General features: G+C 36.5%; 1 pseudogene; it reads left to right on the top strand.

The window, feature by feature from the left end:
* The first annotated feature begins 4 nt into the window (after positions 1-4).
* On the top strand, positions 5-1,134 carry LOC111521162 (annotated as a pseudogene).
* Positions 1,135-6,654: the final 5,520 nt, after the last annotated feature.

Raw genomic sequence — 6,654 nt, 5'->3', positions numbered from 1 at the left:
CAAGGAACTAGAGCCCAAGCTGAAATCTATTCTAACAATGAACCCAAGGATGAGGAAGTTTCAAGGTAAGGAATCTATATGACCTGCTATAGCCCATAAAAGGAACTGGAGAAACAGCTTTCAACCATTTTTAAAAATATAAGCATTAGCAGAAATCTGGCATCTAAATATTCTATGCTGCACAAACAACAGTTCTCGCCTTTGTGTATAGGTTTTCGTGGAACCTGTGCAAATTTGTACAATACTTTGGAGAGCAAGCTACTGTCTTTCTTCATGTATCTTATGTGCTAAATGAAAAAAATGCTCATCAAATTATCCACTAACTTAATTCGAAAGGAATTTCTACTATGAATAAGGTGGACTTGTTACAATTATTATATTCGAACTTTCTGCACATAAAACTTGACCTCATCGGGTGGCTAGACAGGAAAATTTTGATTTGGGAAAGTAGAATAAAATAAGTAAAAGTTAATAATATATTTAGGTGTTTGCAGTAAAGGGATGGAGGGAGCCTTTAGTGTGTGTCTTTGCTGAACTACTGGTTCTTATTTCCACAGTGGATATGACCTTGGATGTGGACACAGCCAACAACTATCTCATCATTTCTGAAGACCTGAGGCGTGTCCGGTGTGGGAATTTCAGACAGAACAGGAAGGAGCAAGCTGAGAGGTTCGACACTGCACTGTGCGTCCTGGGCGTCCCTCGCTTCACTTCCGGCCGCCATTACTGGGAGGTGAACGTGGGCACCAGCAAAGTGTGGGATGTAGGCGTGTGCAAGGAATCCGTGAATCGACAGGGGAACGTTGTACTTTCTTCAGAACTCGGCTTCTGGACTGTGGGTTGCAGAAAAGGAAAGGTCTTTGCCGCCAGCACTATGCCTCTGACTCCTCTCTGGGTGAGTCCCCAGTTGCGCAGAGTGGGGATTTTTCTGGATGTAGGTATGAGGTCCATTTCCTTTTACAATGTTAGTGATGGGTGCCATATTTACACATTCAACAAAATTCCTGTTAGCGAGCCACTGCGTCCATTTTTTTCTCATAAACTTGAAACTCAAGATGATCAGAGCTTCCTATCTGTCCTGTGATCCACCCAGACAGTGCCAGTGCCCCAATTTATTCTGGGGAAAGTAAATAAACATTTGAATATAATCATCTATAGGAAGTTTCTGTGCACCCATAGCCAGAACTAAGAACCTTTCTGCTAGATACACATAGATAGGTACAAAGGGATAGAAGGGAAAGATCCATCATTCTGCAAACCATGAACAGAAAGCAGTTATATTAATTAGGGGAAATTACATTTTACTTAAAGTTTGTCATGTTGTTTTCTTTGGGGCTTATGTTTGTATTTCTGTTCAATAAATGTTTTGAAATTTCAGATTCATTTGCCAATATTCTCTATTTTCTGCAAGATCAATGCACTATGTGTTATGGAAGTTATGAACTAAATAATAATTTGAATGTGAACCAACAGAGTAACTGATTTTCAAATGATAAGGACTTATTTGACTACAGTAAAATTATGTATATATGTCTATGTATTCAGTTTAACCCGACAACTGAATACTCACATTTAAGTGCACACTGAGTGTTTGCCAGAGTTAGATGTGTGGGATCACAGACAAAACTCATTAAGATTAAAATTGAAATAATATACACCCCCTTCTCTAATGGCTACAGAGTTAAGTTAGAAATCAGTAATGGGAAAAAATCCATAAATCCTCCAAATCCATGGAAATTAACCGTTTTAAATAAAATTGTGATCAAATATTAAATTTCATTGGCAATTAAAACTATCCTGAGCTGAATTAAAGTAAAATTCACTAAATTTGTAGGTGCAGTTGAAGCTGAGTGAGAAACTTACACTAATAAAAACTTTAATCAAATAGAAAATACCATGCACTTTGTTACTTAAGATCTATTCAGCTGCAAAGTAGATGGACAGAAACAAGACTATAGTGGCAATCGATAAGACAGGAAATGGCTATATAGGATATGAAATCAAAGGTATATTTAAAAAGTTTAAATAATTTAAAATTTATATGTCTATGTATTCAGTTTAACCCAACAGCCATACACACACATTCAAATGCACATTGAGTATTTGTCAGGATAGACGTATGTGGTCATAGAGAAAACTCATTAATTTTAAAATTGAAATAACATACACCCTGTTTCTAATGGCAGCAGAGCTAAATAAGAAATCAATAACAGGAAGAAATTCATAAATCTTCCACATCCATGAAAATTAAGTAACCACTTACAAATAAAATTGAGATCAAATATGAAATGATGATGGAAATTACGACCACCCTGAGCTAAATGAAAATAAAAGCACAAAATTTGTAGATGCAGTTGAAGCTTAGTGAGAAAGTTATGCTAATAAAAACTCAAATAGGAAGAAAATGCCATAATTAGTGATCTTAACTGCCACTTTAAGTTACTTAAGAGCAATTCAACTGAAAAGTAAATGGAAAGAAACAATATGGACTTTAGTGGCAATCAATATAATAGAAAAATGGCCATATATAAAATCAAAGGTACACATTTTTTTTCTTTTAAATCTTTAGTTATACTGAAAGAGAGCGAGGAGAGGTTAAAGGAAAATGAAATGAAAAGAGGGAAGTAGAGAGGCAGCCAGGGAGAAAGCCAGAAAGGTAAACAGATAAAGAGAATGATGGGCAGAGAGAAAAGAGGGAAAAAAGACACAATTACCTGAAGTATTAGGGATGAAATAAGGACCATCACCTCAGAGTCTGTGGGTTAAAGGATGTGAACAGATGTCAAACAGCTGTACAGGACAGTCCTCAACAACCATAACTTCCAGCTGAAAATGTCAGTAGAGCTAAGCCTGAGAGACCTGACCTGATGCATGATGGATAATTTTCTTTTGCTACTTTCAAGATTCTTTCTTTAATTTTGGCCTTTAATAGTTTAGCCAAGTAATGTCCACATATCATTTTCTTAGCATTTATTCCATTTAGCATTTTTTAGCCCTAAAAACAGTTGGTTAATTTTTTTTTTAATTGGGACATTTTCAGCCCCATTTCTTTACTTTTTCTGCCCCCTTTTCTTTCTTGATTCCTTCCTAGACTCCAATTACATGTAAGTTATACTTGATAATACCCACAGACTACTCTTTTTTGTTTTTTTTGGTTTTTTTTTTGAGACGGAGTCTCGCTCTGTCGCCCAAGCTGGAGTGCAGTGGCCGGATCTCGGCTCACTGCAAGCTCTGCCTCCCGGGTTTACACCATTCTCCTGCCTCAGCCTCCCGAGTAGCTGGGACTACAGGCGCCCGCCACCTCGCCCGGCTAGTTTTTTGTATTTTTTGGTAGAGACGAGGTTTCACCGTGTTAGCCAGGATGGTCTCGATCTCCTGACCTCGTGATCCGCCTGTCTCGGCCTCCCAAAGTGCTGGGATTACAGGCTTGAGCCACCGGGCCCGGCCCCAGAGACTACTCTTAATTGAATTCTTTGCAGTTATTTTTTTAAATTGTGGCAAAATACCTATAAGTGACCATCTTAACTATTTTTGAGTATGCAATTCAATGGCATAAATTACATCCTTACTGCTTTGCAACCAGCACCACCATTCACCTCCAGAAACGCTTTCACCTTGCAAAACTGAAACATACACCCATTAAACAAAAACTCCCTATTTCCCAACTCCCCTATCCTTACAACCACCATCCCACTTTATATCTATGCATTTGACTCTCACAGACACCTCATATCAGTGAAATCAAATGTCATTTTGTCTCTTTTACTGGCTTATTTCACTTAGCATAACCTCCTTAAGATGCACCCATTTACAAGTTATATCACAGAAATACAAATAATCATAAGACATGAATATGAACAATTATATGCAAATCAATTGGGTAATCTAGAGGAAATGGAAAAATATCCAGAGACATACAAACAACCAAGACTGAGTCCTGAAGAAATAAAAAATCCCAGCATATTGGGAGGCTTAAAGTGGGCAGATCACTTGTGGTCAGGAATTCGAGACCAGCCTGGTCAAAATGGTGAAACTGTATCTCTACCAAAAATACAAAAATTAGCTGGGCATAGTGACTGATGCCTGTAATCTCAGCTACTTGGGGGACTGAGGCAGGAGTCAGCAGTGAGCTGAGATCGTGCCACTGCACTCCAGTCAGGAAAACAGAGAGAGACTCTCTCTCAAAATATAATAATAATTCCAATTAAAATAACAATAAGAAAATAGAACATAAGAGTAAATTCAATGAAGGAGGAGAAAGACCTGTACAATAAAAAGTATAAAATACCAATGAAAGAAATTGACAAAAACACAAATAAAAAGATATCTCATGTTCATGGATTAGAATGAATATTGTTAAAATGTCTATACACTCAAAAGGATCCACAGATTCAACACAATCCCAATCACAATTGTCTTTTTTCACAGAAAACGAGAAAAAAGTCCTAAAATTTGTGTGAAGCCACAAAAGACCCCAAATAGCTAAAACAATCATATGCAAAAAAAATCTCACAGCTGTAGACATCACACTACTTGATTTCAAAATATAAAACTATTGTAATCAAAACAACATGGTGCTAGAATAAAAACAGCCATGTCTACCAATGAAACAGGATAGAAAGTTCCCGTATAAACCCATGAACATGTGGTAAGTTGATTTTTGACAAAGGATCCATAATACAAAATGGGGAAAGTACAGCCCCTTCAATAAATTGTACTCAACGAACTCATCCACATATAGAAGAATAGAATTGTATCTTTACATCAAACTGCATGCAAGAATCAACTCAAAATGGAGTAAAGAGTTAAATGAAAGACCTGAAATGGTAAAACTATCAGATCAAAACACAGGGGGAAAGATCTAAGAAATTTGCTTGGGCAAACATTTTTTTTGATATAACCCCTAAATCACAGGCAACAAAAGCAAACATAAATTGCACCACATTTAAAAGCTGCTGCACAACACAGGAAACAATAAAGTGAAGAGACAATCAACACAATCGGAGAAAATATTTGCAAACCATACATCTGATAAGGTATTAATATCCAGAATACATAAGGCACTCAAGCAAGAAAACAAATAGGTCAATTTAAAAATGGGCTAGGATGGGTATACAGTTTCAATTTTGTAAGATGAAAAGATTTCTGGAGATGAATGGCAGTGATGGTGGCAAAACAATATGGATATAATAAATACCATTGAATTTTACACTTAAAAATGGTTAAGATGGTAAATTATATGTACTTTACCACCATTTGTTAAGAAATAAAAAGACTGAATGAAAATACATAGTATTCTGTGGGAACATATCAAGTGATATGGTTTGGCTCTGTGTCCCCACCCACATCTCATGTTGAATTGTATCCTCAGTGTTGGGGGAGGGACCAGGTAGGAGATGATTGCATCATGGGGATGGATTTCCTCCATGCTGTTCCTGTGATCATGAGTGAGTTCTCACAAGATCTGATGATTTAAAAGGGTATGGCACTTTCCTTTTTCTCTCTTTTTCCTGTCACCATATGAAAAAGTCGTTTGCTTCCCCTTTGCCTTCCTCCATGATTGGTAAGTTTCCCAAGGCCTCCTAGTGATGTTTCCTGTACAACCTGCAGAACTATGAATTAATGAAACCTCTTTTCTTCCTAAATTACCCAGTCTCAGGTAGTTCTTTGTAGCAGTGTGAGAATGAACTAATACAGAATATTGGTACCAGGAGTGGGGCACTGCTATTAAGTTATCTGAAAATGTGGAAGCAACTTTGGAACTGGGTAACGGGCAGAGGTTGCAACAGTTTGGAGGACTCAGAAGAAGACAGACAGATGTGAGAAAGTCTGGAACTTCCTAGATACTTGTTAGATGATTTTGGCCAAAATGCTGACAATTGAATTGCTCTTAGTGAAGTAACTTAAAGTAGAAATTAAGATGACTGATTATGGTATTTTCTTCCTACTATGAGTTTCTCACTAAGCTTCAACTGCATCTACAAATTTTGTAAATGTGTGCTTTTCATTCAACTCAGGATAGCTGTAATTTCCATTATAATTTTATATTTGGTGATTTTATTTAGAAGTGGTTAATTTCCATGTATGTGGAGAATTTATGGATTTCTTCCTGTTATTGATTTCTAATTTGACTCTGTTGCCATCATAGAAGAGGGTGTGTTGTATTTCAATTTTAAAACTAACGGGTTCTCTCTAAGACCCCACATATTTGTGGCAGACACTCAGTGTGCACTTGAAATGAATGTCGGTGTTTAGTTGTTGGGTTAAACTATAATTTAGCTGTATTCATAGGTCCTTATCGTTTGAAATTCATTTACTGTGTGGTGTCACATTCAAATTATTTAGCTCATAACTTCATAACACATAGTGCATTGATCTTACAGAAAATAGAAAACACTGACAAATGAATCTAAAATTTCAAAATATTTATTGAACAGAAATATAAACATAAGCCCCAAAGAAAACAACATGACAAACTTTAAGTAAAATGTAATTTTCCCCTAATTAATATAACCGCTTTCTGTTCATGGTTTACAGAATGATGAATCGTTCCCTTCTATCCCTTTGTACCTATCTATGTGTATCTAGCAGAAAAGTTCTTAGCTGTGGCTATGGGTGCACTGAAACTTCCTATAAATGATTATGTTCAAATGT

Source organism: Piliocolobus tephrosceles, unplaced genomic scaffold (genome assembly GCF_002776525.5).
Source record: "Piliocolobus tephrosceles isolate RC106 unplaced genomic scaffold, ASM277652v3 unscaffolded_24374, whole genome shotgun sequence".
Lineage (NCBI taxonomy): Eukaryota > Metazoa > Chordata > Mammalia > Primates > Cercopithecidae > Piliocolobus > Piliocolobus tephrosceles.
The sequence above is the reverse complement of the archived record's forward strand: the minus strand, read 5'-3'. Positions and strand labels throughout refer to the sequence as shown.